Here is a 13,884-nt window from a genome sequence, read left to right as displayed (position 1 = left end):
GGTTTTTTGTTCCTGTGATAGTTTGCTGAGAATGATGGTTTCCAGCTTCATCCATGTCCCTACAAAGGATATGAACTCATCATGTTTTATGGATGCATAGTATTCCATGGTGTATATGTGCCACATTTTCTTAATCCAGTCTATCATTATTGGACATTTGGGTTGGTTCCAAGTCTTTGCTATTGTGAATAGTGCCACAATAAACATACGTGTGCATGTGTCTTTATAGCAGCATGATTTATAGTCTTTTGGGTATATACCCAGTAATGGGATGGCTGGGTCAAATGGTATTTCTAGTTCTAGATCCCTGAGGAATCGCCACACTGACTTCCACAATGGTTGAACTAGTTTACAGTCCCACCAACAGTGTAAAAGTGTTCCTATTTCTCCAGATCCTCTCCAGCACCTGTTGTTTCCTGACTTTTTAATGACTGCCATTCTAACTGGTGTGAGATGGTATCTCATTGTGGTTTTGATTTGCATTTCTCTGATGGCCAGTGATGATGAGCATTTTTTCATGTGTCTGTTGGCTGCATAAATGTCTTCTTTTGAGAAGTGTCTGTTCATATCTTTTGCCCATTTTTTGATGGGGTAGTTTGTTTCTTGTAAATTTGTTTGAGTTCATTGTAGATTCTGGATATTAGCCCTTTGTCAGATGAGTAGATTGCAAAAATTTTCTCCCATTCTGTAGGTTGCCTGTTCACTCTGATGGTAGTTTCTTTTGCTGTGCAGAAGCTTGTTAGTTTAATTAGATCCCATTTGTCAATTTTGGCTTTTGTTGCCATTGCTTTTGGTGTTTTAGACATGAAGTCCTTGCCCATGCCTATGTCCTGAGTGGTATTGCCTAGGTTTTCTTCTAGGGTTTTTATGGTTTTAGGTCTAACGTTTAAGTCTTTAATCCATCGTGAATTAATTTTTGTATAAGGTGTAAGGAAGGGATCCAGTTTCAGCTTTCTACATATGGCTAGCCAGTTTTCCCAGCACCATTTATTAAATAGGGAATCCTTTCCCCATTGCTTGTTTTTCTCAGGTTTGTCAAAGATCAGATAGTTGTAGATATGTGGCGTTATTTCTGAGGGCTCTGTTCTGTTCCATTGATGTATATCTCTGTTTTGGTACCAGTACCATGCTGTTTTGGTTACTGTAGCCTTGTAGTATAGTTTGAAGTCAGGTAGCGTGATGCCTCCAGCTTTGTTCTTTTGGCTTAGGATTGACTAGGAAATGCGGGCTCTTTTTTGGTTCCATATGAACTTTAGAGTAGTTTTTTCCAATTCTGTGAAGAAAGTCATTGGTAGCTTGATGGGGATGACATTGAATCGATAAATTACCTTGGGCAGTATGGCCATTTTCACGATATTGATTCTTCCTACCCATGAGCATGGAATGTTCTTCCATTTGTTTGTATCCTCTTATTTCACTGAGCAGTGGTTTGTAGTTCTCCTTGAAGAGGTCCTTCATATCCCTTGTAAGTTGGATTCCTAGGTATTTTATTCTCTTTGAAGCAATTGTGAATGGGAGTTCACTCATGATTTGGCTCTCTGTTTGTCTGTTATTGGTGTATAAGAATGCTTGTGATTTTTCCTCATTGATTTTGTATCCTGAGACTTTGCTGAAGTTGTCTATCAGCTTAAGGAGATTTTGGGCTGAGACAATGGGGTTTTCTAGATATACAATCAAGTCATCTACCTGAAAGTGACGGGGAGAATGGAACCAAGTTGGAAAACACTCTGCAGGATAGTATCCAGGAAAACTTCCCAAATCTAGCAAGGCAGGCCAACATTCAAATTCAGGAAATACAGAGACCACCACAAAGATACTCCTCGAGAAGAGCAACTCCAAGACACATAATTGTCAGATTCATGAAAGTTAAAATGAAGGAAAAAATATTAAGGGCAGCCAGAGAGAAGGGTGGTGTTACCCACAAAGGGAAGCCCATCAGACTAACAGCTGATCTCTCGGCAGAAACTCTACAAGCCAAAAGAGAGTGGGGGCCAATATTCAACATTCTTAAAGAAAAGAATTTTCAACCCAGAATTTCATATCCAGCCAAACTAAGCCTCATAAGTGAAGGAGAAATAAAATCCTTTACAGACAAGCAAATGTTGAGAGATTTTGTCACCACCAGGCCTGCCCTAAAAGAGCTCCTGAAGGAATCACTAAACATGGAAAGGGACAACCGGTACCAGCCACTGCAAAAACATGCCAAATTGTAAAGACCATCGAGGCTAGGAAGAAACTACATCAACTAACGAGAATTTTAGATTTATAGAAGTATTGCAAAGATAGTAAAGAGAGTACCAGTGTATCCCACATCCAGTTTTTGCTTTTATCACTGTCTTTTAAGAGTTATTTGTGTATTTTAGATACTAGTCCCTTACCAGACACATGTTTTGCAGCTATTTTCTCTCAGTCTGTGGTTTGTCTTTTCTTTTCTTTTTAAACTGTGCCCTAATATGCCTTTTTTTTGGGTTCCAGCATACCATTCAGGATATCACATTAAATTTAATAGTCATTTCTCCTTAGGCTCCTTTGGCTTTCAGTTTCTCAGACTTTTTTTTTGTTTTAGGTGGCTTTCACAGTGTTGCCAATTATTGGTCAGGTATTTCATAGACTGTCTCCCACTTGGGATTTGTCTGATGTTTTTCTCATAATTAAATTATGGTAATTATTTTTGAGAGGAATCCCACTAAGATATAATGTCATTCTCACAATATACTTTAAGCATGCATACTATCAGTATGACTTGCCACTCTTGATATTAACCTTTATCACTGGGCTTGAGGTATGTCAGGTTTCTCCACTATATAGTTATTCCTTTTTCTCTTTTTATATAATCCTCTTTATAGCCACCATGTATATAGTTCACACTAAAGGAGTGGAAAGTTACGCTCTGCATTCTTAAGGTGGTGTATCTGTAAGGTATTAAAAATTCTTCACCATAGGAGACTTGTCACTTCTCCCCCATTTATTTATTTATTTAATCATTTATGTATATCAGTATGGACCTATCTTGTCTATGTCATGCACTGTTCCTAGATTCAGCCAATTCTCCAAGGAGCTTTGGTTTCTTTTACACTTTTCTAATGGTATTAAAAACCAAGATCTGAGCACTATGTGTGCTCTTTGCAATTAAAGTGCCATTGTTTCCAGGTTCTTTCAGCAGACAGATCAAGGAGAAATATGTATATATATGAATCCATCTACAGAGCCGAGATCGCACCACTGCACTCCAGCCTGGGAAACAGAGCAAGACTCCGTCTCAAAAAAAAAAATTCTATCTATCAATCTATAAATATTTCTACAGGTAAACATCAGCAGATATAGCAAACTAAATATAAGTTCTTATTGATGTATCCAACTCTAATCCATTACCATATGGATCCTTCTAGTCTTCTTCCCTTGCTTATTTGAGCCTTTCATTTTAGCAGCAAGAAGTCTGATTCCAACCATTTGCCATCAATTTGCCTAATTGTTCAATTCTAGTATGTATGTTTAGTGACTTCAAAATTGCTAATCTGTACCATTAAGGGAAACAACTTTATCAGCTACAGTACAGTGTACATACAATTTATTTCCCTTTAACTTTACAGATTACACTCATTCCCAATGTTAAGTGGGTGAGCACCTTATTCCCTAACCACCTTCAGTGAAGTTGTTTTATAAACTTGTCATATACTTAGACTTGTCACTTTCTGCATTCCATCCTTGTATTCTCCAAACTAATTTTTTTTTTAATTTGTACCTGTTAAGGTTTATGTTTTGCCATAAAATCCTATGGATTTTGATAATGCTTAATATCTTGCATTCACCACTATTGTATTATACAAAATATTTTCACCACCCTAAAAATTCCCCTGTGTTTTATATATTTAGCTAGTCCTTCTCCACCACCCACTGAACATCTGGTAACCACTGATCTGATTACCACTGCTACAGTTTTGCTTTTTTAGACTTTCATATAATTGGAATAATAATATGCAATATGCATTTAAGTTTCATTTCTATCTTTCCATGGCTTGATAGCTCATTGCTTTTCATTGCTGAATAAATTTCATTGCACAGCATGTCAAGTTTGTTTAATCATCTATTCAAGAAACACTTGGTTTTGCTCTGCTTTTGGTGAATAAAATTCCTATAAAAGTTTGCGTACAGGTTTCTGTGAAGTTTTCAACTCATTTTTGTAAATACCTAGGAGTGCAACTGCTGGATTTTGTGTTAAGCCTATGTTTAGTTTTGTAAAAACCTCTCAAAATGTCTTCCAAAGTAGTTGTACCATTTTGCATTCCCATCAGCAATGAATAAGAGTTCCTGTTGCTCCACATCCTTGCAAACATTTGGTGTTGTCAGGGTTTTGGATTTTCGTCATTCTAATAAGTGTCTAGTGATAGCTCATTGTTTTCTTTCTTTTTTCTTTTTTTTTTGAGACAGAGTCTTGCTCTGTTGCCCAGGCCGGAGTGCAGTGGTACGATCTCGACTCACTCCAAGCTCTGCCTTCTGGGTTCACGCCATTCTCCTGCCTCAGCCTCCCGAGTAGCTGGTATTACAGGCATGAGCCACCACACCTGGCCAATAGTGTCCTTTGATGAACAAAAGTTTTAAATTTTCATCAAGTCCAATTTATTTTTCCTTTTATTACTTGTCTTTGTGTTATATTTAAAAATACATTGCCAAATACATAAAGGCAAATGTTTTTCTATGTTTTCTTTGAAGTGCATAGTTTCAGGTCTTAAATTTAAGTCCAATGTTCTAGGTAAGTTACATTATTTTTAAATTTTTATTTTTTATTTTTGGAGACAAGGTCTCTTGAACTCCTGGGCTCAAGAGGTCCTCCCACCTCAGCCTCCCAAGCAGCTGGGACTACAGGCAGATGCCACCATTTGTGGCTAATTTTTTTTAAAAAACCTTTTTTTATATAGAAATGAGGTCTCACTATGTTGCCCAGGTTGGTCTCAAATTCCTAGGCTCAAGCTATCCTCCCACCTTCGCCTCCCGAAGTGCTGGGATTGAAGGCCTGAGCCACCACACCTGGCCTAAATTGCCTTCTAAAAAGGTATTACCAAATGATACTCCCACCAACAGTTTATAAGAGTGTCCATTTTTCTCTCCAATGTTGGATATTATCAGCTTTATATGTTGCTAATCTAGTGGGAACAAAAAAGATATGACATTATTTTAATTTTTATCCCCATTATTATCAAAGAGGTTAAACATCTTTTCACACATTTATTGGCAATTTGCATTTTTTTGTTCTTTTGAAATTTTTCTATTTTTTGTTATTTCATATAATATTGATTCATAGGAGCTCTCATATATTATGAGTATTTATCCTTTCTTATGTTTGCTTTACATATTGTTTCCCAATTTATAATTTGTCTTAATTTTGCTTAAGGAATCATTATTCAAAGCAAACTTTTTATAGTTTATGATGAATTTATGATAAATATTTATGATGAATTCTGGTATTTATGTTTTCAAGCCTTCCTCAGTCATAGTTATAGATATGTGTACCTATAGTTCATTTTAATACTTTTATAGTTGATAGCATGTATCTTTTATTTTGTTTTAACATTTAACCCTTTTATCCATTTGGATTTAAAAAATACATCTTGTGTGAGGTAGGAGTCTAACTTTTTTTTTTTACCAAATCTTACACTGATTTTCTCAACATTGTTTTTGAAATTGTCAATTCAAAAATAATGAAAATAATGATCATTATGTTTTTTTGTCTGCATAGAAATTCTTTATAATCTTTTGCTATGAGATTTTTGGCACCAAACCATTATAATCATATTTTATCTACAAATAAACCTAAAGATAGAAAAAATGCTTTGATAGTTTTATAATTAGAATATTTAAATGATTTTCTCAGTTTATGGCAACATTTTTAAGTTTTTTTTTTTTTTTTTTTTTTTTTGAGACAGGGTCTCACTTTGTCACCGAGGCTGGAGTGCAATGGGGTGATCTCGGCTCACTGCAATATCTGCCTCCCGAGTTCAAGCAATTCTCCTGCCTCAGCCTCCCCAATAGCTGGGATTACAGGTGCCTCCCACCACGCCTGTCTAATTTTGTATTTTTAGTAGAGACAGGGATTTGCCATTTTGGCCAGGCTGGTCTCGAACTCCTGACCTCAGGTGATACGCCCACTTCGGCCTCTCAAAGTGCGGGGATTATAGGCTGAGCCACAACACCCAGCCCTTACCAGTAATTTTAATGGTCTGGTTGTGTCCTGCATGGAAGTGTATTGTCTTTTGGAGGGGATCTGTAGTAGTTAGTGAACAGACTCTATTTGGCTTTCCCCCCAAAACTTTTATGCCAGAGTTATTTTTAGTCCCATTTGTTAGTAGATTAAGATGTTTGATGGAAACTACTTTATCTCAAAGATTTTTCAACCCCTTTAGGTTTGTGAAGGTTAATCACAAAACACGAAGAGTCAGGATGTTGTTATTAATTGGCTTATGAGTGTGTCATTGCAAGGGTTAATATTTCTACACTGCAGGGAAAAGAAGGCTCATAATTCCAAGGCAATTAACTGAGAGGAACAGCCTGACCCAGGGAAATTCCTCTTGGCTCCTATAAAAGTTACATGCATTTTAAAGATTGGTACCCAAAGTAGCCCGTTCTTTGGTTTTATTGTTCTGTGGAAAAGAACATTTTCTCTGATAATTTAAATTTGAAGAATCAGTGCATATTTTAATGCCACATATGCAAAGATACCTTCCAAATTTACTTGGAACTTTAGGTAGGAGTATGACTTTTTGGGGGAGAAGGATAGAAGAGAATTCATTTAAAACAACTAGAAAATGCAGTCAATAATCAAGAATATATGTTCTTCAAAAAAAAATTCACTAGAACCTGGGAATTTTCATTGTAAGTATCTCTGTTGTCTTGATAACTGAAATCTGTGTTATCTGTGTTACGAAGAGTAGCAATAGATCCTTCTATAGTGAACATAAGGCATGATTTGTCTGTTTCATAAATCAAACATTTATACATTTGATTTTCTTAAGGTAAGAATTACTTGTATATGCGTCTCTGTAAACTTGGGAATGTTGATTTATTTTGTGAACACGACTAGTTATAGACAAGTCCATCTCCTTGACTTTACACTCGTCTATACCAAAATTACTCTGAATTGTTTTGGAATTGAACATATCTGACTGAAAACCAAACAAACATAGGAGTTAAAGAGTGTTCTTAGATTAACGAGATAATTTGCTTTAAAAAAAGATGAATTATATATTTAGGGCATTAAAAATTAAATATAATTAAACAATAATTTAGGTGGCTTTAATTGTGTGAAATTTTGAAAAACTTTTTCAAAAGACAGATACTTACTGAAAATTTTTAACAAGCATTTTCTACTCTGCCTTCCCATTTCCCTGATTGTCCTTATCCAGGAGTTTATGTTTTGCATGCTCTTTTCTTACTTTAGGGGCTGCAAACACTGTCATGAATTAAATATGTCATCTATGGAGTATAGCTAATCTATAAGCCAATATCATGTAATGCAGCTTAACCTGGACTTTTTTTGACAGTTGTAATACAAATTGCTTTTGATTTCAATCCAATCCTCTTTGATAACTACAGTTTGCACAGCTTCTCAGAGCAAATCCTTTCTTATGGTCTGAGTGATGAATTTCTAAAGCTCACTGTATATGTCAGGTCTTCCAGTTACGTAAGTGAAAATAATAGCAGACGTAAACTTTTTGCTTTAAAAAAAAGCTGAATGTTTTTATGCTCTTGAACAAAGGTCAACAAAACAACAACTTAAGAAAAGGCTAAACCATCTTCAGAAACCCCACTTGTGAGAACAAGCACTCTTGCATGCATGTTCTGAGAGAATGATGTAGTGAAATGATCCTAAGTTTTAGGTCACATGGACCTTGAGGTGAATCCTAGAATCCTCCCTGTATATCAAGGGAATTTTGACAGGTCATTTAACATTTCTATATCTAAGCTCATCCTAAAGTGGGGCTGAAAATACCTGTCATAGATTGTTATATGTAATAAAAGAATTACCAGATGGAAAGCACCTAGTGCAGTCCCTAGAATTTTTAGTTTCTAGATAATTCATTCCCTGACTAGATTTTCACTCCGGGTTTCAGATTGACACTGAGTTTTGCAGAGTTTTTCCCTACTCTGAGTTCCCAAAGTCTACTGAAACAGGATTCAGGGCCGAGCAGCACGAAGACAGGCAGCCTAAGCAGGAGTGGAGAGGTAAAGGAGAAGAGAGGGGGTTAGCTCTAAAGACAGAGATTGAGTTTACGGAACTTTCAAAAGAGGAATCTCAACATATTGACAGTAATCATGGGCAATTCTAAGAATTCTGACTTTTCACTATTTTATATACTCAGGTTATATATATATATGCAGAATATGGAATTTGGAGTCAGAAGACCTCTTTGGGCCTCAGTTTTCTCATCTATAAATTGGCAACAAAAATATTTCATGCTTTGTGTTCTTCATGTGGTTAACAGGACATCAAAAAATCTATTAGTGTATGAGATAAGCCTTTGAAAGTATAAAACTCAATAATAAAAATAAATAAAATAAATAAATAAGAAAAAAAGAAAGTATAAAACTCTATACAGTTGTTAGCTATCATGTCTTGATCTGGATGAACTAACAATATATTGTATGCCAGAGGAGATATAAGAATTAAGACAGATCAATTACATTGAAAAATGCTACACAATCTCCAAGGAAGTAATTCTCAAGGAAGTAAATATTTTCAATCTGTAAAATCAGTTTATGCCAATCATATAAAAATTCTCATAATTCTATAGCACACACACTCACACACAGATAATATTAATTATGAGAAACTCAGGACTTCTTAGAAAATAAAACTAGATTGTTTGAAAGAAAAACTAATGAACTGGAGTTTCATTCCTGGAGCTTATACCTATTATTAGCTTAAACATGATGTACTGAAAATTTAATAAAATTTCAAGCTGTTTCAGAAAGCTAAATAAAATGGAGAATCCTTTTTTTTTTTTTAAGGTTATTCAATCAACCTCCTAATATGGGCATAAATTCCAGTGGCTTGGACTCTGAACCATGATTCCTCAAAATAAAGCAAACAGTTCCTCATGACTTTATAGAGTGATTAAGCCATTGGAAATGCGTTGCACAAAAAGCGTCATGCAGCACAACATAGAAAAGAGCTCCAGTTAATGTAACATGTGGAGAAAGACAGTGTGGGTATGCACTTAACTGTTTGGAGAAGCTCCTTAACTTTAAAATCACGTATTGAAACTAGGATATGTAAAAACTTCGAATGGACTTCAAATGAAGAATAATGACATAAATTAATTAGGGCTGGATAAAGAATAAAATACCACTTATTTGAAATGCATGTACTAAGAATTCAGAGGAGCAGATAGGTTACACATCTGAGGTGTGTTTCTTCAGGTTTCAAGAAAGCACTCTATTTAGAAATCAGTAGCATGTTTTGGTTACATTTGCAGAATGGCAATCCACTGTTTTCTTTTTTAATTTGATTGTGATTCTAATGTTTGCTATGTCAAAGAGACTCTCAAGTGTTTTAAAAATCCTTTTATACAAACGTTTCTTTATTTGGCTCTTAATGTAGACCCAATCAAACGAAAGAGCACTGAATTTTGGGAAAGAAAAAATTAAAATAGAATGTCAGTCTAAATTATTTTAAATCTGTTGTGCTTATCAAATATTTTTTATTGATTTATATGATTTTTAGGCATCAATATGGCATTTCACATGTATACTACTGTTGAAATTTTATATTATATTGCAACATACTTGCATATTATTTTAATAATATGAGGAAAGAATAAGACAGGTGATTTACTATGAGTTAGTTTTCTTATTTTGTGTAAAGAGGAACTTTACGAAGGCCAATTTTTTTCCACAGAAACTTCTTCCTTTAAGTAGATACAGCTTGTCTGAAGTATGAATCTATCATTTAAAAAAAATAGTTCAAGCCTGTTGAAGAGGCTTTATTATTTTTGCAACCTGCCCAAACAGAATTTTATATTATATGATAGCTTTGTTACTTGTCAATAACCATATAATTCATTTAAACTTCATTACTTGTCAATAACCATATAATTCATTTAAAAGAGAAGAAACTAGGCATTAAACAAATATCTTTACAGTATTTAAATTAAAATGTAGCATGCTGATTTCTGACTAGGAAAATGAAGAATAAGTGCCAACAGGAGACACTTAAGAAACTGCTATTACTTCTTTCATCTTCCCAGAGAATTATCTGTTCTCTGCATATCAGAATTCAGGCACATCATCTCCAATTGTTTGTGTACCTATCAATCTATCCTAAGAGAATCCTAGGTCCTCCAAGATAGAGACTATTTTATTATGTTTTATTTTTCCAGCATACTCAACATGTTGAATGCATGAATAACTGTACATATGAATGAGTGAGTATAGACATAATTTTCATAAAGTTTAAAAAATATTTACGACCATGATTCATGGTAAAAAAAATACATTTGTACATTGGGATGCAAAACAGAAGAGTGTGCATACACACACAAGAAAAAAACAAAAACAAAAGAGTTACAAATCAATATTCATCTTTACTCCATGTACCACTCTCTGGTATTTTCTATTCATATCTATTTCATTGGAAAAAATAAACTTCTTGGTGAACTAAATTGATTTTATAAATGAGTCATAAACTGTAATTTAGAAAACTAATTTGTGGAATAGAAAAACATATAAGAATCAGCTTATCCCTAATTTAACTTAAATACAGAAAACTAGTAAATATCAGGTATATTGACACTATCCATGTCATAAAATGTCCTGGAAATAGTACAGAAAAGATTCTTGAGGGTAAATTTTTGAAGAAGGCTTCCAGGAGAAGTTTAACTCTACTTGAACCTTAGCATTTTAGAATTTTGATTACAGAGAGAAGCTGAACATTCAAAGGTGTAGAAGGTAAGAACAAAAGCAAGAAAAAACACAAATGAGTGTAAGATGAAGAGGTATGACAGCTGTAAAGATCACAGAGTCAGGCTTGGAGAGATAAAATGTATGAATACTAGACTGAAGACTTTATTAGGACCTCAAACAACATTTTCTCTTTCTCTCTTTCCTTCTTTCTCTCTCTCTTTCGTTCTTCCTTCCTTCCTTTCTTCCTTCTTTTTCTTTCTTTTTTTTTCTTTCTTTCCTTTCTTTCTTTCCCTTCCTTCCTTTCTTTCTCTCTTTTTCTTTCTTTCTTTCTTTCCTTTCTTATCACTGTAACATCAGCAAGCAAAACTTTTCCCTTTGGTCAAAAGAGATAGACAGGGAACACAATTAGTCTATTACAATATTATGAAAAAGAAGTGATAAAGATTAGGCTAATTTGGAAACAACTAAAAAAGAAAAGTAACTGATTGCTTAGGAGACCAAGCAACGTAGGGAATTAACCCTTTGCATTATAAGCTCTGTCATCTGGGAGATACTGGTAGTGATGACAGGAACAGAAAAGTTAGAAATAATGGACTGTTTGAAAGGGCTGTTTGAGTATTTTTGAGGCACTCCTTCTCTACACTAATGACTGTTTCAATACCCAGGCTTACCTTTCAACGTGAGAATGTGTAATGGTTATTTTTAGCTAAAGGTTTGCAATTTTCAAGTATGCTAAACTTCAGTATTGAGGCAGACTGCTGCAAACAGGCAAACATTCTGGAAACTGGGTAAATCAGATTGCTTGTGGTATAGCTCTCTAAATCTCATGGCTTACCATCATTGAGATTCAGCATATAATCTTGATTCAAAGGAAACAAACAAACCAGCTATCAAAAAATAGAGTAAAATAACAACAACAATAAATACATAAATTCTCAAGAAGCTAACTACATCAAGAAAACATTTTGAATACTTTACAAAACTTTCACTGAAGTTACTTATTTCATTCATAATAAAAAAATTGGCCTTAGGCATAATTTTCAAAAACTGCTTTGTTTCCATTTATTAGATTTTAGAATTTCTAACCAAGGCTGACATTATCTCCCACTACTTCTACTGCTTTCCTATTCCCAAGTCACTAAAACTAAGAAATCACAAGGGTTGCCTCTAATAGATACTTTTGGCAAAAAACCTAAATCCAACAGATACAGAAATGTAATATAGAGCACCCTAAATCACCCAAGTCAATTCTCTTTGGGCCTTAGAATATTAGTTGAGTGTTATTTTCATGACTTGTCTGATTTTTCTTTTTGGATCTCTCTATCTAGAACAATTCAGCGGTTTTATAAATAATATCTTTCTATGGTTGATTCATTTTAACACCATGATTTTATGTAAAATGGGAATGTCTGGTTTGTCATTTTTATTTTTTTCTCGGACTGAAAACACACCTTCAATGAAAATAATAGTCAATGGAATAGGGTAAATATTAATATCTACAGGATTATTATGAGTTATTAAGGTGAGTATGGCAGTCTCACACTCCAAAGAAACGAACATCTACAACTTCAGAATGTGTTCAGATGTTTATAGCATACAACATATCATAATACTTCATAATTACAAAGCACCTTTCTTGAAATAAACTCTAGTCTATTTCACATGTTCTCATAGTTTCTTTGGAGTTGTTCCAAAGATACATTACTGTTTATAAGGTAAAGTGTGACACATGGCAAGTTCCTACAAAATCCATCTGAATTGAAGAAAGGAGATCAAAAACTAAGCAAGCTGAGTAGATGTCTCTGTGTGAGAAAGGCCTCTTCTGTTGTGATCTACAGAACTAATGAAAAGAATTTTTCCAGACACCACAGCATAGGGCTGCAGTGGGTTCTGCCTGTTAGTCTGGAGGAATTATTGTTTCAAAATATCCTCGTTGAATGTCAGGAATGCCCTAAGAGTCGTTTTTCCTCCTAGGTCCTAATGGCTCTTAACTTACATTAAAATGTTTTCTGGATTTATATAAGTGCTAATAATGACAACCTTTAGAAAAAATCCTGAGTTACATGTCATGGATTATTAAAACTACAGGAACAATTTACTTCTGGCAGGTCAAACAAAACTGGAACTTAGTAAGCATATTACCGCAGTGCTGCCTATTAGAAATGTCTTATGAATTAGTAAAAACATCTAAAATATTATTCTTCCTATGTGACAGCATATCTTATAAAGAACTAATTATTCAGAATTGAGTCACTTTTTCTGTTCTTTGCAGTGAGTTTAAGTGGTAGGAAGAGAGAGGTAGTGTTAAATATCACAGATTCCACAACCATCCAGTCACAGAAGTGGTTTAATTCTAGAAGGGTCTGAAAATCGTAATAGGATTATTACCAAAATATGTTACGGGATAACAGCAAGGATTGACTGGAATTGCTTATGTAAAGTTTCTGGAACCCTTTTAGCTGGTCACAAAGTTAGAGCTGAGGTGCTCTGCATCTTCCGCATCCTGCCACAGATAATTCTGTAAAATCTGCAGAGATGGTAGGTAGTAGCTCTATACCATGCTTAAAAAAAATTGCAGTCCATCTGAAGTACAACCACATTCTCATAAATCACAGATGTGTTCATTATCAAAAGGATCCTCAAGTTTGAAGTAATTTCAAAGTCTGGTAGGCCTGTCTCATGAGCAGATTGAAAAAGTCACACACATGATCTGATAACACCTGGGAGATATACTTCTGCCCTGAAATTTTTAATGGTGCTTCTTTTAGGGGAACACTTTTTATTTGAAACCTTTCTTGGTACAGATAAAAGTGGGGTCGCTTTGACTGCAGAGGAGGCCCTGGAGCTCCTTCTGCTCCAGTGTCTGGGGCAGTATTGAAGAACACAGGTAGTTTTAAAAAGCGTAAAATCATTTTTGAGGTTCAGTGCCCTGCAAATAATCATTCTTTTTTGAAATTACCTGTTTATTTTCCTCAGAAACAAGATAGA

At 34.6% G+C, this 13,884-nt stretch overlaps 1 long non-coding RNA gene across 1 annotated transcript in view; it reads left to right on the top strand.

The window, feature by feature from the left end:
- Positions 1–9,160, top strand: part of LOC107970815 (uncharacterized) — a 45,795-nt gene extending 36,635 nt beyond the window's left edge. The window contains exon 3 of the long non-coding RNA XR_001713739.3: positions 9,004–9,160. This is a non-coding gene — a long non-coding RNA (uncharacterized LOC107970815). The remainder of the gene's footprint in view (positions 1–9,003) is intronic.
- The last annotated feature ends 4,724 nt before the right edge of the window (positions 9,161–13,884 follow it).

The sequence above is a fragment of the Pan troglodytes genome, chromosome 2 (assembly GCF_028858775.2).
Source record: "Pan troglodytes isolate AG18354 chromosome 2, NHGRI_mPanTro3-v2.0_pri, whole genome shotgun sequence".
In the NCBI taxonomy this organism is placed as follows: Eukaryota; Metazoa; Chordata; class Mammalia; order Primates; family Hominidae; genus Pan; species Pan troglodytes.
This window is presented reverse-complemented; position numbering and strand designations above follow the sequence as displayed.